The sequence below is a fragment of the Chamaea fasciata genome, unplaced genomic scaffold, assembly GCF_029207755.1.
Source record: "Chamaea fasciata isolate MVZ Bird 193981 ecotype frontalis unplaced genomic scaffold, bChaFas1.0.hap1 SCAF_13, whole genome shotgun sequence".
NCBI lineage: Eukaryota > Metazoa > Chordata > Aves > Passeriformes > Sylviidae > Chamaea > Chamaea fasciata.
In genome coordinates this window covers 11,486,182-11,512,947 of record NW_027094098.1, presented here as the reverse complement: position 1 = coordinate 11,512,947, position 26,766 = coordinate 11,486,182, and the positions used below count along the sequence as shown (strand labels likewise).

Here is a 26,766-nt window from a genome sequence, read left to right as displayed (position 1 = left end):
TGCCTAACAGCAAAGACCATGTCTCTGGAGACAAAACAACAGATAGCCTGACATTGCTCTCTTCCTCCTAAAATTAAAAGTTCAAAGGAACAACTAAGGCTGTTCTGTACCATGCCCTCTGCACATTTGGGTAAGCATGTAAAATCAAGTGTAAGAGCTGACTTTCAAGGGTGAAGCATCTAGAAGTGAGCCCTGTTTTTGAGATATTTTTAAATGTTTAGATGGGACCTAAAATAGGACCACTGTTTGGAGTACTTCTGAAGAGTATGAACCTCACGTAGGCCATGACATTTTTAGCTTGAAAAAGCTTTGGAACAGAGATTGTACTGTTCATGCATCAGCTTATCATCCCTTTTAGTTCAAATTAAGTTAGAGTCCATTACAAAGCAAGAAACACCCCTTCAGGGAAATTAACACAAATAAAATGTAAGCTATCAGCAGCAAGACAGTCTCTCAATAAATTTATTATTTAGATTTATTTATTTAGATCTCAATAATTCTATTGTTATCTCAAATCAATATATTGAGATAAATACATTTATCTCAATAAAACTTACCATCCCATAACAGCAGGAACAGCATTTGCCACGGAGAAAAGGGGGAAGTCAGCTTTTCTGCTTACAATATTCATCTTCACACCACTTTTCCAACGTGTGTAGTTTCTAGAAATACATTCTCTGCTTCTCTTCAAATTCAAGTCAACAGCTTGCAGACTCCAGGAGCCCAAGGCAGTGCCTTCAGCAAGCAAGAGGTGCAAGCTGCACATCACAAGCAGCACAGTACCAACCCAGAACTCAAGTTGCGCCAGTCTCTTTTTTTTTTACCAGCTTTATTAGCATCCCCCCTCCCATCCCATGCTGACAAACCAGGCTGCACTTGTCTGGCTCTGGCCTGAAGCCTCAGACTAAAGCAAACACACAGTAGCACTTTACCTCCCTGAATACTCCCCCAGGCTTCAACAATGAGCAGCTTAGGGACTTTTTGGCATAAAGGTGGTTTCTATGCCTTCAGTAACCTTCAATCGCTCCTTCTTCTATGGACCTGCCCCATGTCCTCATATACACACAGATATTTGGCATCCACAACATCCTGTGGCAAGATGCTTCCCAGGTTAACTGCACACATCAAGGACTAAGTTGTTACTTGGTTTTAAGCTTACTACATGCTGTCTCCATGAAATACCTACTCATACTTCTAATGGAAAAGGAAAAAAAAAGGCTGCTCCCCCTCTAAACTTTCCAGGTGATTCAGGAACTGAAGATAACTGTCATTTATTGTTTTTCAGGTTGAAGAATCCAAACTTACTCTGTCGTGCTTTGTATGGAAGATAACACCTCTGTTCACTGTTGCTGCTGTTCCATTTCTAAAAACTGAAGATACCTCTATTAAGATGCTAATGGTTTTCCTAAAGCTGTAGAAAATTCAACTTCCATAACAGCTGGAGGAAACAAGTGTGATGGTTATCAAACACAGCAGGGATTCCCCACTTCTGTAGTGAACTGCCTGTCTGGTAGTCCTCTGGTAAAACAGGCAGCCCAACACTTTAAACTGAGTTTGTTCAAAAGCAAGTTTACTTTCAAGCCACAGCATTCAGCTGCACCCTTCTTCCACCAGAACAGGGTGTATTTTAAAAAAACTTTCTCTCCCTGATAGTTCTTTGAAAATACAAATTATCTTATCTTTGAATTAGCCTCCCCTCATGAAGGGTAGATCCCTCACAAGACAGCGTGCCAGGGCTTTATTCTGTCATACATTCTTCATGAACATTTCAATCCAGAAGTTTTTCCTCAAGTATGGGCACAGTATTTATAGATTTCCTGACGCTATATAGAACAAAGTTCTCCTGCAGAATCATATAAGAATATTTGGGTTTGGAGACTGTTTGGATCATGACTCCCAAAAATACTGAGTGATTTCTTCCACAAATGCAGTAATCCTGATTGCTTCCCACATTCCTTATGAGATATAGAACTTTGTTAATAATACATGCTTAGCTGACTAAGCAACCTAAACTTTCCTGTCAGGCTGAAATAACTTTCTTGGCTTTACTCTGTCATTTGCCAGTTTTACTATTAAGAGTCAAATAAGTGTTTTTTAAAGATGCAGCTATGTAGAAGTATAACTGGAATTAAAAAAGAGAAGGAAGGCCATTAAAACCCAACAGAACAATATATTATCTAGAGTTAAAATACTCAGTTCTAACAGCTTCTTAAAAATATAAACCTACCCCACAATTTAGGATTTTGAACCAGGCTCCAAAGGTTAGAAGGAACACCTCACCCCACAAATGGCCCATAACTGGTCAAAAACAAAGAACCCTTCTCCCAAGGTTCTATGAGCACCTGAGGTGTTTTCAGAGGCAAAGGTGAATGTTGCTCCTGAAGGCATCTTGCCTTGCACACAGTACTGCAGTTGTGTATATATTTTTACTCTTAAAAACTAGGGGTGCACAGAAAATAGGGCAGAAAATCAGACCCTGAACTGCTTAAAAGGGAGGGGAGGGAGGAGGAGGGAACAAGTAACACTCTCCTAGGTAACACCAAGTTGCTACTCCAGCTGCACAGGAATGAAGTCGAGCGCGACTCAGATAATAACCGTAACTCACATTTCAGAAGTTAGTTTGTCCAGACATGATCTTTCACACTTAAAGGTACTAAAAAGCATATCCTCTAGTGCACTTCTGCTGGAGCACTTTCTCAATAGGATCTGGACAGAATCACCTCAGTATCTCAAAGAATACAACATACAGTCCTCTGGCCTCCTTATGATCTTGTATTTTTTTATGTACCCTGAAAGCATGGATCCAGAAGAGACTGGCCTGAATTCAAATAATCTCAAGTACTTACTCATTTGCTATTTCAAACACCTTTGATTTAGTGGTTTTACTGGAACCACCCAGAGCAACGCAAAGCTGAGGCAACCAGACTCTCCAATCTTTGTACATTCATTATATGTATTCAGGATTTATTTTTGGATGCTCCAGACTGAAAGAGATTTTCAAAACTTGCTCTTTATTATCTAAGACTTCCATCCAGGTCTACTACCAAACTGAAACACACAGGTTGCACCCCAGAGAGGTCTGAGCTGCAGGTTGCTGTCTCATTCTGTTCATTGTTTTTATTTCTGCTGATTTTATTTCTCCTGATGCTAGAGTTGCAAATCCAACAAGCAGACATCCTTCTGATGAAGGGCTCCTGTACTCTCAGTGCTCTAACGTGATACTCATCTCTCCAGTGCAAAAGTCAGTGACTCATCTACACCAGCTCCTAGTATCCAGGTGCCAGGGTTTCACTTCCCAGCCAGAAGTTCATGCAGATTTGCAGATCTCCAGCAACTCGTCCAGTCTGGGATCTCTGGTGTACCACCCTATATTTGACATTCAAATTCCCATATTCAAATTCCATGTATTCACCTACAGAGTGCTTCGCCAGGCAAACTGACAGTTGAGTTGTAACGATCTGGTTTAATAGGAAGCAGGCTGAAAGAATTCAGTTTCAGGGAGACATTTCTTCAAGGGTCTATAACTGTCAACACCACAAAGCTCAGCCAGCACAAAGCAGCTCATCACACTCCATGGTGATTGACAGAGATGAATGTCACTCTTGCTCCAGGAGTCTCAGATTTGGCAACATTCACTGGCCCTTTTCTACTTAGAGATCACCATCAGAAACTCACAGTTTTGTTTAGGGTTTTTTTTGGTTTGTTTCTGTCTGTAGGTTAAATTAATTCCCTTTTACAGAAAATTCAAAGTTTAAAAGTTAGTTTTTATATTTCAAGCGCAGCACCAGAGGTGCCAAGAAGATTGCAGACTGCAGGTGTACAGTGGCCTGACTCTGGTAGCACTGCAACCCACAATTCTCAATCACTCTCCCAAGAAAGTTGGGGCAACAAAGAAAAAAATGACAAGTAAATAGGCAACCTCTGGAGTAAATAGATCTGCTTACAGCAGAACTCTACAGAAGAGAGCTTCTGTTGAAGAGATGTCCTTCATCCTCCACAGGGTTTCCCTGCATAAAGAGAATGTTCCTTCTGCAAAGGGAACAAGTGAACACTCCCACACACAGCCACTCACTCTTTCCAGTAGACCACGTGCCTGGAGAACTCGTCAACTAATCACAGGTGGTACAGTTGGTCAGGTGGGTTCGTCACGCAGCAGCATCCAGAGGCTGCCCAGCATGACAGTGGCCACACACACGGAGGCGATCAGGAACACGGAGGAGCCCAGCAGGTTGCAGCAGTCCATGGGCATCCCAGTGCTGACTCCTGGCACATTTTGCTTACCATCTGGACTCTTGGGAACGTTGAGACACCTTCATTTCTCTTATTGAAGAGTGTGCCTCAAGCTGGAAAAAACAACAGAGCATGAAATGCAAAGATTATTTTTCCAATAAATTAAATCTGTTGCACTTGACTCCCGCTGTGGTTCCCTTCCCCTGAGAAGGCATGGTCTGGCCAGCTGCACAAAGTCCAGGCAGCCCTGGGAAAACAATGGGATCTTTTTCTTGCCAGAACCAGCCTTCCTGTTCACCCTTCTAACCATGGCATGGAGGACACCCCCAGTGTGTCTGCGGAGGAGAGGAGTCTGTTGGCATAGCAACTGCACACGCTAACTCTCTGCTAATGAACAGGGATAAAATGTTTTGTTCTCATTAGGAAAAATACAGACACATTCCTGATTGGTGAGTAATGTCTCTGCCTCTGGGAGATTAGCTCAGAGCTGTGCAGCCTCAAACAGCCTCAATTCAGCCCACTGCAGTGCTTCCCTTGAACACTCTCCAAGGACCCCACATCTCTCAAGGGAATGCCCACAGAGCTTTCTGCAGCACTTTGCCTTTGGGCCTGAGACAGCTCAAGGCGAGAATAATGAGAAGAGGCTAGACAGGAGCAAACCAGAACAGGCACAATGGGAACACACCCCCTGTCCCTGCAGGGGAGCCAGCTCTCGCCGGTGCCTTAGCTGCACCTGGGTCCCAAGCTACCTCGCAACCAGCGCAAGTTTCTCTTTATGCATCTACTGCAGGTCTGCCTTGCACAGGGCTAAGATCAGCCTGGGAACCCAGCTCCCACTCCAGACACATTTCCCACTGCTGGGTGAATAAACGGACAGAGCAAAGAGCTGCAGAACTCGACGACCATTAGGTGCCTGCGTGCAGAAAAGACAACAAGGGCTCCTGCCTACCAGCCTTTATTAGGATTTTGGCATTAACAATCAACAAGATACTCCACGAGTGTGGTATTTGCAGAACATTTGCACTCTGTTGTTCTATCACTAAGGTCTGTATGTGGGTGTTAACCCAAGCTATACAAAGCCTCTGCCCACACAGGCAATACTGCTTCCCAAACCTTCTCCCCTCCAGATCCTCCTGCCGCAGGAGCCAGGACAGCAAGTGGGAGGATCACAGTACTTCACTCTTTGCAAAGAAGATCTGGAGCAGATGCAAGGCCAGGCACACAATGCACAAGCAAAAATCCAGTCTCTAACCACACCTTTGCCAGGCTTTTGGCATAACCTGGTCTATACAGTGCAAGCACAGCCCAGCAGAATCAAACTGTGTAACTGCACTCTGAGCCCACAGTTCAACTCTCCTTTATGCTGCTACTGGGTCCCATTTGCTTACATCAGTTCACCTTGCCTTGAATTCAAAAGCTGTTGAGAATAGGGACTGCACACCTTAGACCTCAGAGGGAACTTCAGTCTTTCTAGGGGCTGAACAGCTACGCAAACTCCCTTCTTCCTCTGGTGGGAGATAGGTGCTGGCCAGGATTAGTACCTCACACAGATACACTCAGCTCCACTGCAAGTTGGGATGCGGCAGAGCTCTCTTGCTCTCCCAGACCCCTGCAGTGTTGATGGAGAAAGAGTGGGATTTAGGCTCACAGGCAGCTGCAGGCTGCACTCTGAGCACCTGCTAACTCCCTTACCCAGCCTCTCACACTTTCACCTGCCCTTTTCCTGCTCCTCAGGGCTTCAAACACCTTCAACTCAGCAGCTCAAAGTGATGCAAGAGAAGAAGGTAGAGTCAGCATCGGGAAGGAAGGCCTCTGCTCCCTTATGCCTTTGAGAAACGTGCATGTGCTGCAGGGAGCCCAGTGCTGCTGCTCTTCCTCAGCCACAAAACCTGTGGGTTAAGCTGTGCTGCGATCTGCCCACAGGACTGCTCCGGCTTCATTTCTACTTTATGTCCTTCCGGCTGAGAATTCTGTTATTTCAGTCCCCAGGCAAGCACTCTACTGCCTGCAGAGCCATCTCTCTTTGCCTAAAGGAGAGAAATAACCCAGGCTCTTGCCCAGCAGCGACAGACCCCGGCCTTGGCTGGCAGCCCCTGCCCAGCCTGCCGTGAAGCGCAGATCCCTCCCAGACCAACACAAGGCCAGAGGGGCCGGGGTGCTGTTTTCCAGCCTCCAGGCATTTTACTTGTTCCAGGCGATCCCTCCCCCAGCCCTCAGAAAGGAAAAGCCGTGGGAATGGAGCTCAACACCCCGAAGCAGGCTCACCCCCGGGCGATGAGGAGCTTAACTCCCTGCGCGCCGGCGGGCAGCGCTCGGCACAGGCGGGCGGCCCTCGGCACACGGGCACACCCGGGAACGGCCGCGTCCCGCCCTCTGCACTGACGGGCACCTGCGCCACGGCCCCCCGCGTTGTGCCAGCAGTGAAGGGTCAGACCTGCCGCTCGTCCACCACAGTGCCTCTCGCTTTCCCGGAACGCCCGTCACTCCTGCAGCTCTACTCTCCAGCTTTTCCATCCTCCACCAGCACACAGACAGCAAGGCGCAAGAGGAAAGCCCTCTTTTCATCTTTCCGCTCTCCCAGCAGGTCCCAGAGGCTGCCCACTTAAGAAAAAGTTATCTTTACCATGTCATCAAGGCACTTTTCCTCCCTTTGGCCCCACATGCTGCGTGCGGTCAGCCATCAGCCAGCATGTCAGGAGTTAAGTTCGCATTTCCATTCTCCTGACCTGCACCAACGCTGGCTGAATATCGAGCTATTCTTTGCAGCTTGATAAAGCATGAGAAAGCTAAAGGCCTCACACACTCCTCTTTTCACGGCTTGGCCTGCTGCCCACAAGCTGTCACTCCCTGGCACCCAGGGCAAAGAGAGAGAGGAGGCCGAACTGCAGCCAGCTGCAATGAATCACTCTCTGCCCGTCCCTCCTCCCCAGGGAGCCCGGGTCCCTCTTTCCGGCAAGGGGATAATGTCTGCCTGCCTGCGCTGGCTTCTTTCACAGAAAAAAGCCATCCTGGGGCGGGGGGGGGCTCCTATAGCAAAAGCTGCTGCCACAAAAAAAGCGCAGAGCAGCTCCCAGCAAGACTGAAGAACAAGGGTTCCTGCTCAGCAGCTGGATGGGAAAGCACGCCTGCAAGTGTTCAGCACAAACACCACTTAAAAATGTGAAGTTGGTCATTTGTCTAAATTGCAGGAAATTCTGGAGGAAGGCTCAGGCACAGAATCTGATTTGAAGGAGACTCTTTATCTCTTCATGCCCCACTCGTGCGATATTTATTTTGGGTACTGATTTCCATTCAGTCCCTTCCTGACCGCCCTTTTCCTTCTCACTATATCAAGCCCAATTACCAGGTTTCAACCAAGCTCTTTCAAGCACCACCACCATCCCCTCAAGTTTATTTTGATTGGTTCCATCACACAAACTGGTTCCACACATTACAGTTTGTTCTTCATTTTTAACACAAAACAGCAGAGTGAAATGCCCAGATCTCAGGGTCACTGACATCCAAGACAAAAAATGTAGCCAAGAAGGCACAGCAAGAACAAGGTCATCACATGCATTTCTTGTGCTATAGAGCCACATTTGGAGAGCAGGGCTTTCAAAAGGTAAAGATGTATGAGCCTTTGCAAGGTCAAGATGTCAGCTGTTTGCTTTCTGAGAAAGGGGATATTCTTCAGTAAAACACATGCAAACTCAATCAACCCCTCTCCATCAGTCAAAGCATGATCTGAACGGTGGCATGTGGATCCACATGGCACATGGATACCACCATCCACTTGCATCTTTCTCCTGCAAAGAATAACTTTGCTGCATGTTAGCCAGTCCCTACTCATCAGCTGCATCTCTCCCAGCAGAAAGAAAGGAGCTGCAAACTGCAGTTTTACTGGGAGAAGGGTTTAACCCCAAGCCCTGCAAAGGCAAATTCGCATTACCTCAAGGGCAGGATGAGAGGTTGCTTTCTCAACATCATGTGCTACCATGTCCAGCACCCCTCTTGTCCCACTAGCACTATATCCCTAACAGCCAGTGCCTCATATCCCTAACAGCCATACTCTCTGCCCCCCTTTCCTCCCCAAGGCAGCCATTCAGGCTCCAAATTCAGCATACCTGTCTGGTAGTGTGCTTCAAACTCAGCCCGTGTGAGGGCAGGATTAAATAAATTCCTCTTATCTCTTCCTGCACTTGCAGGGTGATGAGGGAAGGAAGAGCTGCACAGTTCCCACCTGGCAGACAATGTGTATTCAAACAGTGAGAAACTCATCAATGTTGTTTGGATCACAGAGGTGATCCACAAAGGGTTTCTTTCATTATTGTTGTTGTTTGGGCTTTCAGGGTGTTTGTTTTTACAAAATCTGGAACAGCACAAAACAAAACCGTGAAGAGAAACCTTTTTTTTTTTTTTTTTTTTTTAAGAGAAACAGAAGGGCCTTCACTATTCCTAAAGCTACCTTCATCACAAAATACACCAAGTCTTAAAAACACTCTTTGAGGGGCACAGGCTGTCAAGACTCACAAGTAATCACAGTCAATGCTACTTCATCACATTCTCTGCCAGATGACACGCTACGTATGCATTTCCCCTTAAGACACATTTATAGCACTTTGTAAGGTTTCTCCTGCACTCCTGTACATCTACATCAGCACGTCTCCTCCACAACACCTGCAGCTACAAAACTAGTACATTGAAAAGATTATTATGCTGAGCATCCATATCTTAGCAAGCTCCAGAACTCGGGTTACCCCTTGTGCAAACGAAACACAAAACACTCCCTAACCATACACACACACACTGTTCTGCTGTGGGAATGCCAGCTTGTCCAACATGCCCCCCCTCCTCTGACAGAAGGATCCCTAAATGCAAAGCTTAATAGAAACAGTTAATATCCTGAGTGTGGCTCTGAGCCATCTGAGCTCTATGTGTAATATAATCGGGTTCATAATGCCCAGAATAGCACTCTGGAGTCCTAGTACAGACTAAGACCTCACTGTATTAAGTGTTGTGTAGATAGTTGCAGTGGTGCCGTTTTCTCTTCTGTAAAATTACTGAGCGCCATATACAGGAACCAACCATAACCCATATTTTACAGAAGCTGGGACACAGGAGAGCAATGTATACTTTTCAAATGTCTTTTTTTGGCAGCTTAATCAAGTTAGTATTTTCACAGACACACTGAGGGAGGGAAGGAAGGGAACACTGAGGTTACTCTCTCTCCAGAGCAGACAGGCAAAAGCCTAGTTCAGCCAAAGCTCACTGAGGCTCTCTATGTTCCCATTCAGGGACAGAGGTCACTTGTCGAAGCCTGAACCAGACCTGGTAGAGGGCTGCCTGCTAAGCATGCTGGCAAAAGGATCTGAGCCATACCCTCCTCTGCAGTTGTTTGTGTTTCTTCAGGAACACCAAAGACCTGGAGTCTGTCCCAACACTGCTTCCACTGCCTTTGCTAAAAACATGCCTTTGAGCTCCAAAGTAAAATTTGTCTTGAATTCTTTGTACTCTGAAGAAAGAAAGTCCATACACAGGATCCATGAAGAAAGTAACTGCATGTGTTTGCCAAAACACTTCACTTATGCAAATTCTAATTTTCAGCACAGATTCCAGGATCCTTTCCTACCATAAATACAGGTTAGATCCATGTTTGAGCTGATTACCCCTTGATGCTCTTTAGGTTCACATTGCACAGCAGGTGTTGCTCATACTTCCAAAGCATTCAGAAGTCACAGCTCTTCAATTAATTGGTTTTTATGAAGCACCAGGTCATGCTTTCTGGCCTTCAGCTGACCACAGTTCATGAGCTTTCTCTACATTTTGGGCTTAGGAACAGTAGGTGTTTGAAGTGAATAGAGACTAGATGCCTTTTGGCAAGATGCCCTGAGGCAAAGGCCTCATGAGAGAAATCCACCATTTCCCAGGCTAATACAAATGGACAGGCATCCCCTTGCTTTAACTTTTATTCCCTATTTGTGAACTGGCTATGAAGAAGGACATTCTCCTCTCACCTAAAAAAGTCTGTGGTTTTTAGCACTGTGCTGCCTTTTTTTTCCTGCTGTGTGTTTTTCCCCAGAGAGAAGGAGCCCCATCAGCCCATGCAGTGTCTGAGCAGAGTCCATCCTGCCCTGGCAGCATGTTCTCCTGAGCTAAACAGAACAGGTGGGGAGGCAGGAAGACAAACTTCCACAAAGCTGTTTCTTAAAGCAGATTTACAGGGATACAATGAAACAGAGTAGAGTCATGGGTGAGGGAAGATGGAACTCATTTATAGCTAACCATCCAGACTGCCACGAGAGACTGTGACCCAAAAGATTTTCAGGGAAAAACACCAAATCCAACAATCACATGCAGCCCAACTGGGAGCTGTCATACCTCCACTCTTGCTGTACCACTGCAATGCAATCACAACCACAATGCCATCTTTCCCACTGAAGTACCTGTTCCTCTAAGAGGAGGTCATAAAAACTACCTCATCTTTTACATGCCACAAATGATGAGGATCTGAAATTCTGGGCTTTGGCATCTAAAGTAACTGCTGTGAAAATGTTACAGGAGATTTTTGCCAGAACTGGTGAGAAGAGCTTTCCAACTTCTTGAAAAAGATAATGTGTACAGAGGGAACCCAGTGCAGAACTGCAGGGACAGCAAAAATGGAAGTCCCACTGCTGTGGTGAACATTCCTGAGGCTGTCAGTGTGGGGAAGAGGAGAAAGTTGGTTGCTGCTTTACCTGTAGTCACTCAGGAGACAAGCCATCAAGATCTACAGAAATTCTGATTATCTTCTGGAATGACAGATGCAGTTTCTGGCAGAAAGATTTTTCATAGGGATTTTCTTCACTATTAGTTGAATAACTTCTTTGTTCCAGACTACAACAAAGAAAAAAAAAAAGACCCTTCTTGCTATTGCTTTACCATTCCAGACATTGTCATTGTCACCTTTCAGATGTGTAAGCATAAGAGACAGCAGCAGCTGAGCTGTAGTAATTAAGAGGGAGAGATGTGCAGGCCTTGTCTCACATCTTCCTGTTAAGATGCAGTTTACACTTTGGCAGATTTAACAGTCCCCAGTGAAAATAAGCCATCTGTATCTGCTCCAGCACACCATCCTCATTTCTGAACCCTTCAAGCAGTTCTGGAAAAATCAGCATCACCTGCCTGCTTTTTTCAGGCCCAAATGCAGTCACAAACCCATTAATTCTCTTACAGTAATGCAGGAACACTGGCTCTAGACCTGTTCACAAGGCATCTACTTAAAAAAAATTCCCATTTTATTCAGGCATCTACTGAGTTCCAAGTTCCACTGCTTTCTGTACTTGCAGCAGAGAAGCCAAGAGGGACGCAAGCAACCTTATTCAATTCTATTCACAAGCACCCTTCCTTGGGAAAGCCAGTAACTTTCAGAGGGTCTCTGCAGACTTTGCTCCACTGCTTTGCACTCTGGAGAATGGCTGGTTGGTAATCCTCTTTTCACTCAGTGAGCACAGACCCAAAGGTTTTCATTCCTGTGAGCTCAGAAATTTCCATTTCCATTTGAGAGAGACATTTTCCTGGCAGTTCTCAAAAGATGCATTTGTAAAATAGGGAAACAACCTCAAGGAATGCTAAAGCAAAGGAATAAAGCTGTACGTAGACAGCCTTTCTACCTCAGCCAGGAAAGGAAATTCCTTCTCAGCACCAATGCCCCATAAACACAACCCACTCTGCAACTACCAAATACTTGATCAACACAAAGTGACCAGCTGACCACCCTACCCTGTACAAATACCAAACATTTTCCTCAGTGTTGGTTTCAGATCATCTGGGGCAACAGCCTCCAAAATCTCAAATGAAAGAAAAAGTCCTGAAACGTGTATTTGTGTGTGCATGCAATACAAGCAAAGAAAAGGGGCGCACCATCAGATAGCTACAACACATTAGAGAGGTGAAGGTGTTCTACTGAGCTCACTACAGGAAGACATGCTCATGTCAGTGATTTCTAAACTTGTAGTCCATAGACTTTTGCTGTTTCCAAAGATAATTAAAAAGCCAAATCCATTGTTGTATTCATATCGTAAAATGTTTAGAAGCTTGCAAATCAAAAGAGGTTGAAACTTGCCTCTTCCAAGTGCTAAAGATTTATATGGCCCAAAGCCAAGTCCCAGAAAAAAGCCCTAGTCAGTGGCTCAGGAATGCCAGCTCTTAAAACCAACCAAATGCATACAAACCCTCTGGTAGGGCAATTCACAGTATCATCTCCCACAAAAACTCACTTAAAATTGCAGCTATCATTCACCTCCTTACTTCTGTGCCAGGGAAACCTAACTGAGTCTCACTTTGACACCCTCCAGTGTAGTCAGCCAGTGAGCTATTTTCCTGTGCCTTGCTTTGGGGAATTCCCGCTTGATGTTTCTGTAAAGAGAAACAAGAAGGCTTCACACTACAACAGGCAGGATCCCCTCTATCACTCCCAGCTCCTTAGCAAAGGCATTCCCTGAGGTGCACTGTGCCCTAATAAATCAACAAAAGCACTCCACGTTTCCCGGCAGCTGGAAACTGGAATTCTGCAGTGAAGGCAAACACCTCTCCAGCTAAAGCAAACACAGCCAGGGAGCCCCTGCTGAGCACCACAGCTAGTGTCAAAAGAGGGACAGAGGGAGAAGGTGGGATCATAAGGCATCTGGCTGACAAAGGGCAATCCAACATAAAGACAGAAGACGGTCATAAGCCCAGCCCTGACACAGGCATTCCCCTGTGCAGGCATATGCTTGCCAAAATGGTTTATCAGAATAAATCCACCAAACTTCATTTTTAGAGCAATGACCATCTTGCTCTGATGCAGATGGTACTTTTGCCTTTAAGAGCATTTATTTTAGTGTTTAGATGACCCATGTAAAAGATCCTACAAAAATACAGACCAAAAATAGCCTAGTCTTAAACAGCTTATAACTTAACTCTAAAATAAACGAAGACAAAGGGAACAGCAGGGATCAGTATGAGCAGCACTCAGCCCAGCAGAACAAGACGACTGCTGTTTCCAGGGGTAAAGGAAGGCATTTGGGTTTTTTCTTTTTAAACTATATAAAAGAAAAAACCTGATGAAAGATTTGAGAGAAGAATTATTAGGTGGGTTGGAATACATTAATGGGCCAACCACCTCTCAAAGAAAAACCAAACCAGCATTTTTCAAAAGCAGCACAAGGAAACAACAGAGGGTAATGTTACCAGACAAACAGCAGCAGGAGCCCAGTTTCCAGTACTAATATTTGCTAGATTGCATACAAAAAACTAGATGGGCTGCTTCAGTACCTCATTTTCAGTTGCACTTGGCGAGTAAGAGAAAGGAGAAACCAAGCAAGGCTGAAACAGTGACAGTAAAAGCAGAAGAGCTGACTGCCTCAAATGCTCTTACAACAGGCACAAGCCCATCAATACCATAAAATATCTCTCATTCAATAAAACAAAGGCATCTTCCTCAGATGCACCCTGAGAGCTGGAATAAATACTCAGATTTTACCATCTCCCCCTCCTGATGTTTATGGTCTCCCACAGGGAGTTTCCTGGTAACACTTTCAGCGCATGGATGGGAGGTAGCAGAGGGTAAGTGTGAACAAATTTACTTATGTCAGGCCCGATCTGGACTGCAAATCCAAATCTTCAGCTTCCACAGCATCATTTGGAGCCCTCACTTTGAGACCACTGTAAGGCACATTTTCCTTCCCACTCCCCTAAAGAACCACCAGACACCAGTCCACAAGCAAATACTGCCGTTAGGGTAAGTCCTGGTCTACCTGCACGTGGTTAATTGAGACACACACATGCCAGGCAGCTGACAGTGCACAGCAGTGGTGCAAAGCCAGCAGCCCCATCAGCAGGTGAGTGCCAGGAGCTCCCACACCACAAATCATCCCCCCCAGCCCCACCTGAGGGAGATCCAGCTGGCAGAGCCGTGTTCTGTTTGGGAAGACCGTGAGTGGCACTCAAAAGCCCTGAGTCTCAGGAAAGAAATAACAGATGAATGTGCTGGGTGAAGGACTCCTACATATGTATATGTGGAGAGAGAGACACACAAAGGAGGGCGGGGGGGAGCAGCTGGGAAGAGTGACAGCAAGACTTGTCTCTGGGCCTTGTGCTTATTTTGACCTTTCAGTTAAAGATTCTCCAAAAAGGCACTGCTCAGCCCCAAGCCTGATTAGATGTCTTGGGAAAAACAGAACACAAAGCATCACACATGAATGAGCACAGAGCCATAACACGATCTTGATATTCCCACCCATCCATATGGCCAAAAAAAGCAACGTTCTTCAATGCAAACATTGGCAGCATCAATATGAAACTAATGTGTTAATTAGCAGATTTTGCAATCCAGCACACAGCAGAGACTGCTGATGGTGGCTATTATATAGTCAATCAGAAGTAAAACAGAACAAGTACCACGTTACTTAAACTATTCACAACAAGGTTAATAATTTGCTAATTGCATATTTCTGGCCTGAGCAGACCAAGGTCTGTTTTTCAAGCTTCTTTTCTCAAAGGTATGTTGAAATGTACTTAGTAGGGCAAGCTCTCCATCACTTGCAACTCTTCTCTTTGTTAACGTTCAGTCTCAGCTTGAATGTTTAGCTTCAATTCAAGAAAGGCCACTGCCTTGCTTTACACAGCATCAGACTAAATGAGCTCAATGATTTCCCAGCCTTGCAAAACTCTTTAGTTTTCAGCCTATAAACAATCACAAGTTACTCTGAAACAATCAGAGGCTAAATTACAACGTTCATCAGATTTACTTCTTGTATAGGATTTTCACATTGAATGCAAGAGAAGATTATGAAACTGAATTACTTAAATGCCATTGGAATTTAACGTAATTCTTTAGAGTACATGGGTTTACACACTAAATGCTTAATAAAGCTCTAGTATCCTAGAAAGTTTAATCAATAAAATAAATACCACAGGACAGGTGAGATAGACTGTTTATTTCACCATTACACTGATATTTCTAAGAAATACAAAAAAATATAAAGATTTCATTATCAGGAGATATTTGAAGTACAAACCTCAAGTTGCCACTCCTGTTGTGAACAATATTCTTTACATCCAGGATGTACCACTTATGGCGCATAAAACATCTAGGCATAAACAAAGTTTAGAGGGAAAAGAACAAACAGGGATGAAGAACACAACTGAACTGGTCTTGGTGTTATTTCTAAAGCACAGAAAAAGAGAAATCAGTTGCACCAGGACTAGTCAGAGTCACATAATTTAAGGTACGGCCACTCTGCTTGCCTGCCTAACACACAGGCACTATTCCATTTTATCCACTCACACCTCCATAAAGCCCATTAAGTGGTTCTGTGAAATGTAGTGGTTTATGGCATCCAGACTAAAGGCCTTTGGAGGTCAAAACCTAAGTTCACTACTCTGCTAGTAGTTTGCTACAATGGCTCCATCATTCTTTCTGGCAGCGAGGCCAGACTAATTTCTTATTTGTTTGCCTTCTGCCTTGAGCCATTAATTCCTTCTCTGCTGGATTAAAGAGGAGCTCCTCGGAGTCAATTATGCACATGTTTTAACCAAGTCACCTCTCAATAGCTCTTTTGGCAATCAACAGATTGGCCCTGTGAGTGTCTCAGTACAAGGCATCTTTTCTTGAGTCCTTGAACAGCTTATAACTTTTTTTTCTTTTTTTTTTTTTAAAATATCAATTTGACTGTCCTCCCCCCACCTCTTCCACCTTCTTCAAGGTCACTGCTTTGGTGAGGCACAATCAGTGAAAAATCAGCATCTCTGGCACACCAAAGTCCAAACTTGCCTGTATCAGCTGGATGTGATTTCACTGGACCCATTTTACAGCATAATGAAGGAGCTACAGAAATCACGCTGCAAAGATCATCTCAGTTTGCTAACAGCCAGTTATCTGACTGTACTAAATTTAAGAAGGGTATCTTTCTTAATCACAGTTTAATCATTTCTCCAAAACCTTTAAGGAAAACTTCACTACCTTCCCCATTCTGCCAAGGACTTACATCTTATTCAGTATATTCAGGCAAGAAAATCCCAACACTCCTGTCATTTCCAGCCATGGTTTTGAATTTGTCCTCAGCATGGCCTGCTTCTCTGCTGAATCAACACTAGCGGTGGCTTTAGACTTATTTACAGAATATTGATGAACTACTGAACAGCAAAGTACACTACTGATGCTTGCTGAAGTCACCTGCTAGGAATACCACTTTCTGAAATGTACCCAGTAAACCATGATTTCAGAAGCATCAGCCTTTTCTTTTAATTAAATAATTATGAGGTATGCTGTTGGTGTTGGCACAGATCAATTATTCATACCATTCTATGACTCCAAGTCAAGCAGCCAAGAAACACATTACATGAACAATCACCTGCTGCCGTGTTTCTTTCCAGCAGCACTTTCTTACTATTAATACAACCCATCCCTTCAGAGGTGTATAGCCTCTGAAGTATACACCAAAATTATAAACGCCCATCTCAAATCTCCCCAAAGACCTGACTTATTCAAGATGACTGCATGAAAAGCATTAATCCCTTGTAGATATTAACCAGGCACTCCAGATCACAAGGACTGGTACCTTCCTCTGCTTCTGTTCTAGCAGGAAGCCCATTGAACTTCCACCTCTAACCAGATTTCCATTGTGTGGCACTTCTCATTTTGTGTTACTTCTCATTTTGTGTTGTACAATACATGTACATCTAAGTTTGCAAAGAACACAAGGCAGAGAGGTTATGCCCTGTGTACAGGCAGGAGCACAGGCCAGGTTTGGGTCAGTGTCACAGCTGGAAGGTCTCTCCCTGTTATACCACTTGGAAGAAAATAATTCCAAGGCAATAGGAGAATGAAGCGTGTAGCTTTTACCAGTCCTTACCTTAGCATTTTCAAAGCAAGAAATTTACTTCCCATTGTGAATCCTCCTGGCCCAGCTACCCAGGAACACCAATAGCTTGTCTGTCAGGGACAAGATCACCAGGACAGCTCCAAGTAGCAGGGACAAGCAGCCTATGGAAAACTGGTTTCAGGGAAGGCTACTCATCAGTTTTAACAGCAGAAAGTCTGCTCATATTTATGCATGATCGCTCAAGTGAACTGCATGATTGCTTTTGTTGATCTGCTCGCAGTGATCCATTCTTTCAGTAGGAACACCAGGAGGAAGCCACGCTGCGACTGGGCAAGGGAAAAAAAAATACCCTGTGGACATAGTGAATGGGACAGAAAATTCCCCCACCATTTCTGTAAGTTTACTTCCAGCAATGCCCTGCATTGACTTTTGTAGCAGTTTTTTGGGACACCTTCACACATCAAAGCCCAAGCTACAGCACAGTAGTCATTTTGACTAAATCTACTTTAGAAATTGATTAAACCATTGATTTTTTTCATAGCTTAAATAGACACAAAGTGACCTTTCCATCCCACAAAAAACCAAAGGGAATTAACACATGTAAACAGAGTCTTCATTTAAAAGGGAGTGTTTTGCTCCCTTAGAAGGAAAGTCCTGAAATACTTTATTTTTTCTTGCAGCTCTCAAAAGATCAATTCTCCTTTGTCCACTCGAGCTTTTCACCTTTCTGTCCAAAACAGGCCAAAGGCACAAGACTTCTCAGAGCATACACAGAAAAGCAGCCTGAAGACAAACACAAGTCTTCCTATAGATCACTAAGTGGTAAAGACATCAGTACTATTTTGTCAGCTAACAGTTTTATTTCAGTCTGTGACGCAGCAACACAGAGGACAGGTCACTGCAGAGATAAGAGTTTTACAAGCACAAAAAGCTGTATCCTTCCTCTATACAGAAAAGTGGTTTTTGAGATGTATTTTTCATTATTGAGTGGAATAACAGGGATGGTCCATGTGTTTATACTGGTTGAGACCATTTCACTAGTGAATCACTGCATACATATAATTTCTACCTGCTTAAAATAAACACATTGTATTTTGGGCAAAGTTCCTTCATTAGGACCTTGTGCCTTCTGGTACTTCCTACATGGTGCACTTGGGGGTGCAGATTACAATCCTAGAGCTGAACAGCCAGGTATCATTTGTTTTGATGATCAAACAGGCTCTGGCAGCCTGCAGAAGACACAGTGTCTGTAATTGTCACTGTAACACCCGTTATGATCACGCTGTGCTGGCAGCAGTGGAAGGAAGGGAAACAGATGCATAGCCCAGTGGCTTTCAAACATTCAGGAAAAGGATGAAACCACGGAACTGTGAGTGCAGGTCATTCTCCTGTAACAGCTTTGCTCAGTGCAGTAGCATCCTGGGACTTGCATGTGGATGCTAAACACTTCCACCAGGCACAGACACAAACCTCTGATCAGCAAGAGAACACTGAAATGCAAAAGCACTTAAACAGAAATGTTCTTGGAAATGTGTGAGCAGCACCAGCACACAAGTTCCTCCCAGCAGGACACTCATCCCTGTCATCCACTGAAGGGTAAACACCATTCAGATGTTATTTGTCTGTAGCTAACGAGTTTGGCATTCATAGATCCATGGCAAGAGCTCTGCTACAGTGGGTCTGTGATGGTGGGATGCTGTAGATGTATTTGGATGGCTGGATCCAAAATAACACTGTTCTGTGACATGTCCATCAGCTTGCCTCCTTTTTCTACTTTTCACAACCCTTATTCACAAAGTTCAACGGAGACAGCTCTCCACAGTGGTGAAGCCTAGTAAAGCATTGTGAACAGTGGCCGTTATCAGTACAGGTCATTAAGGAAAGCTTCATGATGCCACCACCCTGTACAGACAGGCATCAGACCCACAATGAAAGAGAACAATTACTTGCAAGACCATCGATGGCAGGGGGCCACCTGTGTTCTGAGCCCAGAAAATACATTTACAAAGTTCAAGTATCCAGAACAGTACTGCCACTACAACATACAGGAATAACTAGATAATATAATTATCAAGAAAGCATGATTGTCAGAAGCCTTTTTATTTGTGGCACTCTGCTGAGCTTGTTACTGAGGCTACTGACACAGGCTTTCACCTCCCCTGCAGACCAGTTCAGTGTGGAGAAGGAAGGGGCCATGGTGACTTGGGCACTGTGAGGACAGAGACTTGACTGTCCCAAGCCCAGAGAAAACAAAACAGGCTAAATGGCTCTTTCATCTGGTCCTGTGCAGCTGCTCATATGGCCACACTGCCAACAACACAGTCCCTACTGCCCATCTGTGCTGCTGTGGGAGGTAAGCTTGCAGGTACCTGCCCTCTGGGCAGTACAGAGAGCAGGAGCAGCATTTGTATGGCAGCTGTTCTACCCCACCACTCCTTTCTCTTTAGCTCTGCATCACCTCAGCAGTGCCAGGCACAAAGCACAACCAGACACTCCAGCTCTGGGACTCCAGCTGCCTGTTACTGGGGCCAAGGAGCTCGGCACATCGAGTCACTCAGGGTGCCGCAGGGGCTGCTCTGCCTTCCTGCCAATTCAAATTCTGCCCATGCTGCCAAGAGGACAAGCTGGTAGCAATCACTCAGGGCCATTCTGAAATTGCACATGCACCTCTTTTGGCTGTCACACATCTGGAGAACAGTTTCTGGTTACAAATCCCCAAAAGAGAGGAAAAAAATTAGATCAAAGGAGGAAATAAACAGTACAAGTCAGTGTTACCCATTACAGCCACAGCAGTGCCTCAAAAGGCACAGTCACACAAGGGAGCCACACCTCTCCATCATACCACGAGAAAGCTGCGCTGCCACGCAGGGCACACAGCAAAAAGCCCTTGCAATCTTAGTCTTAAACCTCTCTCAAGTTTCAGGTTGACACGAAATGCAATTCAAAATATGTTTCAGCTGAGGATCAGAATATAAATTCACAAATGCCATAGTCTCCCTAGGCACTTCAACGCTTCTGCAGCCTCATTTCACTAATTTCTATCAAAATGCCGAAAAGATCTGGCAAATAAACCAAGCCCCTGATTAGTACTTCTCCATTTCCCACAGTGGCACATCTAGATCTCAGACAATTAATTCAGTTGCCCATCAGCTTTACCATTCTCTTGGGTAGAATCATTCAGTAGTGGACTGCAATCAAAGTGGTTTGCAAGAAGTCAAGCAGGAAACAAATAAAGATCAAAATATTGATGTCAGTGCGATTCAAAAGTCCAGGAACTGCTTCTGCACTAGAGATCTCCAGCACATACAACTTTTGGCTACACTAGGAGACAGTAGAAGACAGGTGAGAAGAGCTTATGACTCTGGTGTGTGGAAGACAGCAAACAGATGATCAAAATGCTCATGGCACGAGTTACCAAAATGCTCTCACATATAAGAATTTCATAATTCAATAACATAATCACCCTCTCCAGCATTTTAAAAGGTTCAAAGCAAAAGAATCTTGGGGTCAAGGCTCTAAGTCCTATAGAGAGAGTTGCTTCAGGGCCATTAACTAACTGTCCAAAACCCTACAGCAGCTACAGTGAGGACGTTATTTCTGACAAAGCCCGATCTGGCAGGACCATCTCTGAAACCATGGTTCCTCTGCTTTAAATTTTTGTTGTCTGAAGGAGTTCCAGCTGAGCAGAACACTCAGCAGGCAATACCATGAGCATTTTCTCAAGCATTTGCTTGGCCAGCTCTTCACAGAGGTTGGCATTTCTTTATGGAAACTAGAGAATCCAAAAATCCTTCAGTGTCTCACACAGGAGGATGAGGGCATGGGCACTTGTAGGCAAAGAGGGATTTCAAGAGCACACCATCTTCAGGAGTCAGGATCAGAGGGGGGAGACAGATGGTACTCCAGTTCTTAATGTAACTCCACACAAAGAGCAGGGAAGCCACTCAATCAAATTGTGAAATGGTGCAGTAAAGGAAAGCTAAAAGAGCAGAGATTGAAACAAAAATTATTTTGAAATGACATACATGGGCAGAAACCCTCAGCTGAAAACACTACTTCTATGTAGCAATTTTAAGAATTATTATAACAGGGTAAGATGTCAAACATACCCATTCTATTTACAGAATGACATGCAATTTAGTCAGAAAACAAGTCTCATCAGCATAAATGCTTGAACACAATCAGCTTCCTCCACCTGCACAGTTCCAGGCACAACTACCCTCCTGCCACGGCAGAGCTGCAGGGAAGGGTAGGACACAAGAGGGACTCCATTCTCCTTGGAATAACTTCAGCAGCAGGATGAACCTCATCATTGCGACTCAATACCACATTATGCCAAGATAAGCTGACACACATGTTTTTTTCACTGAAACCCAGAAGCACTGCCTTTAATTTCAGAATTAAGGAAAAGTGCAAAGAGAGGGAGAATGGTGATGACTTGAAATTGTCTGCACCTGCAGATACAAAGCAACAGCAAACCATTTAGTCAATACCTTACAGCTGTGTATCCCAATGGCTCACCACAGATTCTGTGTGGGTATCTGGAGCAAGCTGTGACACAATTCCTACACTCCAAACCCCAATACAGAACCAGCCTGGCCAAATCACTGCCAGAAGCAAAGATCAGTCCCCATACAGCCTGTGACACAGGGACAAGAGACTTCCCACATGAGATAGACCAGGAATAGATACAAATAGCAATATAAAATTACAGCATTCAGATACTTCAAGAAGGGAAATGAAATATCATTTTCTGAAAGGGAGTAGCTATGAAGTTGCAAAAATTTTGAGATTTTTGCAGAGCAGAGGCTGGAGAAACTCAACAGTTCCAGGTGGTTCCACAGTGAAACTTCAGAGCTTGAAGCAAAGCAAAATCTCACATGTGTACCAGGCACAGAAGAAGTGATCCTAACAGCAGTTGCAGTCTTTATACCACAAGCAAATCACTTAAGTTCACATTCAATTAAAGCCTGGCATCTGGAAATTTCCTTAGGATCTGTTTCATTTGAAGATTAATTTCACATTTTGATCAACATCTAAAATCAGATCCTGCTACCACAAAGATCTTTTCTACTTCCTTTTCCTCTCTTTTTCTTTCTTGAGATTGGCAGGCAGGACTTGAAAGCAAAGGTCTAAAATTAAATTCAGGATACTAGAAACTATTTAAAAATTGATTCAATAACAAAGCTAAACAAAACAAATAAAAAAACCCCCAACAAACCAAAAACTCAAAAAACCAAAGCAAAATATCCGAAACAAAACAAACCAACAACAAAAAAACCTGACCTAAACTGAAACCATTTGTTTCTTCTTTTTTCTTTCCCTCATGAGCATTGGGAGGCAGCACTTACTTCTAGTTAACCAAAAGACCTAAATTGTTTCCTGGAACCTCAGAATAGCTCAGATGTCTTAGTTACTACTTGGCTGAAAAAAATTATTAGCAGTGAAAACAAGTCCTCCGCATTTATTACTTAAGCAGTTGGGGAGAAGAGGCAGAGCCTTAAAGAGCTCACACCAAAGCACTGTGGCTCTCCCATTAGTCAGGGCTGCGTGTTGGTACAGGTTGGAACATCCTCCTTCATGTTTTGGCACCTTTGCAGCTTAGCAAGTCTGAGCTCCAGCAACTACAACCCCAGCCAGTTTATTAAGCAGGGGAGCATCTCAGTTATCACCGTGGCAAACCACAGCACGCAGGCTGATTCTTCATGGTTCCAGAGAAGTATGCAGGTAGCAAAATCCCCTCCATGCTGTTTTTAGAGAGTCTCCTAGACTCAGTGTGCCACTGGGAAAGATCCTTTGGCTTTCACCACTGTGCTGGAGCAAAGACTGTGCAACACATGAGTTTACTGTTTCCCAATTAAATTAAGCATCTACTCTGCCTTCCGGAACAGCAGTATCACGTCACAAGACTGTGCACATGCTCCTACTGCCTCAAGCGCTTGGTTCTGAAAAACACATGCAAGAATTTACAGGAATTGTCTTCCAGCACCGAGACAAAACCAGACAAAGCTCAAATAATGGTCAATATGAATCTTCTCTATAGACATCATGACAACCATCACCACAACCAAGATGCCTCCAATAATAGGACAGGGAAAATGATACCAGCACAATGAAAGACCAGCTGGCACATTCCCATAAAGGCAAAAGCAGCCCTCCTGTGGTTTTCATGAACAGCAGAAGATGAATCCTTTCAGATACAGTAATCCTGCAATCAGATACTCACAAGAACCACAAATAAATGCAAATCAAATCCAGGGCTTAAACAGATTATAGGGAATGCAAAGGAGAGTCAGTAGAATGCACCAGATCCCAGCACCCAGAGCACAAAGATATTTCTCTGAAGTTCCAGGTGAGCAAAAAGGGCACCAGTCCAACCCCTGCTTCCTGAAACTAGCTTGTATCTAGAGGGCTAATTCTTACAAGGAAGCAGGCAGGCTCATGCCTCCTCTGACTGCTACCACCCTGCACAGCCTGCAACCTGGGATGAATCAAAGTCCTATCATCTTCCTCCAAGATGCCCTTATGCAAGATTGGGAGGGTTCAGCTCAGAACTTGGCTACAACAAACAATTTGAAGTTTCAGGAGAAAAAAAACAACAGCTACAAACAAAAACAGAACAGATGGAGAGGCTGTCAGTGAGGAGAAGAAACTGAAGTCCTTTTGAGTTTGCTTTGACAGGCAGCAGGAAGGACTGAGACAGAGAAGAAGATGACAGAAGAGAAATAATGTCAATCTACCCAATTCAGCAGTAAAGCTTTTACCAGAAGAAAATCTCAAGCATTTCTGGGGAGTGGCTTCTTCATCTTCTTCTGAACTTGTCCTCATCTGTTGTTCTCCCTTTCCAGCTGACACTGAAACTTACACTGAAAGAGATACCATGCTTCCCTGTACCCACCACTGCTGGCTAAAGGAACACTCCAGAAACCAAACAGCAACAGTGGAAGACAGAAAGTGCAATTACTTTTGTCTTCTGTTGGACAGTGCTGGATAGCACACACCCCACACAGGCAACCTGGGTGGGTGCTTTTTCCTTCAGAGCACACCCAACATACATCTGGCACTGCTTAATTTGGCAGGCAGCCTCTCTCCAGGCTAACGGGGCAGCAGCCGATACTTTTCAGACTCGTTTAGTCCTTGCAGGCTCCGCTGGCAGTGCCAGGAAAGCCCAAGCGTGCCAGCAGCAGCAACACTCCAGCAACAACCTCGCTTCACACAAAGACTGGCACTGAAGGGAACAGCTCTGCACACTCGTTACAGCCCTCTGTCAGCTATTCCCTCTGCCCTTATATGGGAACATCCCGTGGCTCCGCTGGGAATATGATGCTGTTGGTGGACATGAAAGGTAAGGCAATACCTGAGCTGTCAGCAGGCGAGGGCAGGATTTTTCTGTTCTGAAAGGCAAGCAGAGTTTTGGAGCCTGAACTCTTAACAGCACTCACACGGGAGAAAGTAGAGATTAAAAGTGTCAACTGCTGACAGTCTGCACCCACCTTTCTCAAGAGTTATGCTGGTGATTTTAATCTTATTAAATATTGTTAATCGTATTACTAACTTAACTCTTTTCACATGGTGGAAGAAATTTAAAGAGAAAATTCCATATATGACCATGCTATAGTAAATGCTTTCTGGCCAAATCTCAGTTCAGGGCAAGTCCCTGGCTTACAGATTCCAGTCCAGTTGCACACAGGTGTGGATGTGCATAGAAATAGTCCACTCAGCACCAAACTACCTACAAGACACCTTCCCTGCCAGATTCTTCTCCATCCAAAACTTGTTTGCTTTCTTCTCCTGTGATTCTGCTAGATGTTGCTGCCCTCTCAAAGTGACCCTATTAAAACCTGTGAAATTCCATGCCCCACTCGTAGCACGGGGAAACACGAATTTCTCCATTACAATGCAAGCCCACGTAGCAAAACAGCTCAGTGCATCAGCTTCCCCCTAAATCAGGGTGAATGTTTCCATCACTGCCTTAGCCCCCTGACGTCACACAGGCACATCATTAATATAAGTCATTGATTTCTGCATTTCATACACAAGGCAGAACACTTCTGTGATCCCTGTTCAAAAAGTGAGGTCACAAATGAGCAGATCACATTCAGCCTTACACAGAATAGAGCACTTGTTTAAGTAAAATACTGACCCCACTGTTTTACAACACTCAGGGTTGTAGCCCCTTCCTCTTTGTAACTACAGCAGCACTCCACAGATATTCTCCCAGGACTACTCCTGTTCCAGACTGTTGCCCTGAGATAAAGCAGCAGTCACAGAAAGTTTAGATTTAGGAAAAGAAAGATCTCAAATTGCAACTCCTGGAACACAAAACACACCTGCTCAGAGGGGCCCAGACACTTGCTGCAAACTCTTTCAAAAGGAATGTGTTCAAGGTGGAAAACGAGATCTCCAGACCAGCGGGAATTACCCGGTCAGTGCGCTCCGAGGAGCGGGGCCAGGGCCGGGCAGCTCTTCCAGCGCGGCCGCACGGGCTGCCCGACCCTCAGCCCGGTGCCGGCTCCCACCGAGCCCTGCCCAGGTCGCGGGGGCTCGGCCGGTCCTACCGCTCCCCGCATCCCGGCAGCGCTACCGCCGGCGGAGGGGCTCGCCGGCCCCGCCGCCCGCTCCCGCTGCTCCTCCGGGGCGCGGAGCCGCGGGGACCCCCGCCCTCCTCCCGGCAGAGCCAGCCGCGGGGGCGGCTGAGGAGCGGGGGTTTTCCCAGCCCACCGGAGCCCCCTCGCCCCGCCCGGGAGGCGCCGCCGCTCCGGAGGGGCCGCGCCCATCCCCCCACGCGGAGACAAAGCGCGGCCCCCGGGCGGCACCTGCCGCCGGCCGCTGACCCCCGGCAGCGTTTCCTCGCCCCCGGGCCGGGCGCGGCGGGCAGCAGCCCGCATCCCCCTCCCCGCGGCCCCGGTGCCCGCCGCCCCTCACCTGCCCCGGCGGCCGCCCCGCTCCGCTCCCGCCGCCGCCGCCGAGCGCTGCCCGCACCGAGCCGCGGAGCGCCCGCCCCGCCCCGCTCCCCGCCGGCCGCCCCGCCCCCCGGCCGCGCTCCTCCAATAGCAACCGCCCGCTCCCCCGGGACCCCGCCCCCACGGCGACCCCGCCCCGCAGGATCCGGCTGCCCCCCCCGGCACGCGACCGGCGGCGAGATCCCATTGGCTGGGGCAGGAGGGGGGCGTGGCCAGCGGCCCCTCCGCGCCCCGGGCCGCGCCGGGATCCCCATCCCGCGCGCCGGCGGCGGACAAGGGGCGTCTGCGGCTCGGCACAACGAGCCTCTGCCTTTACCGGGCAGGGCCCGGGCAAGGCCAGTGCTCTGAACATCGCCGCCAAAACGAGCGGCGGCTGCCGGCCCGTCCGAGTGCACAGCGGTGCGCCGGAGGGATCCGCGGCGCCGCTGATGGGAGCTGGGCTTAAAGCTGTGTATTTTGGAAGAAATCGCAGCGTTTCTCTTGTCTCTGCGTTTGTAGCAATGTAATTTTGCAGTTGGGCAGACAAGCCTTTGTGCTTGGCTGTCGTCAGCCGAGCGGTGCGAGTGAGTGGGAAGCTGCAGCCGGCACGGGGCACAGGGGGCAAAACCTGACGGCAAACCTGACAGCAAACCCAATTTGTCCCCCTGGACACACACACATCGGGAGGCTTAGGCGCAGCCCAGCTCCAGTTTGCAGCGTATGTGGGAACCAGCACATTAGCGAGATTGAGGAATGTGACAAAAGCATAGTTA

General features: G+C 45.9%; 1 protein-coding gene across 2 annotated transcripts in view; it reads right to left on the bottom strand.

Annotated features, from left to right (window-relative positions):
- The window catches only part of PLXNB1 (plexin B1), a 77,821-nt gene extending 51,761 nt beyond the window's left edge, over positions 1-26,060 (bottom strand). The window contains exons 1-2 of one of the 2 annotated variants that reach the window (XM_066195055.1): positions 25,977-26,060; positions 4,073-4,343 (exon numbers count right to left, since the gene is read on the bottom strand). The gene's annotated coding sequence lies outside the window, so the exon portion shown is untranslated. The remainder of the gene's footprint in view (positions 1-4,072; positions 4,344-25,976) is intronic. The other variant, XM_066195056.1, reaches the window with a different exon arrangement.
- Positions 26,061-26,766: the final 706 nt, after the last annotated feature.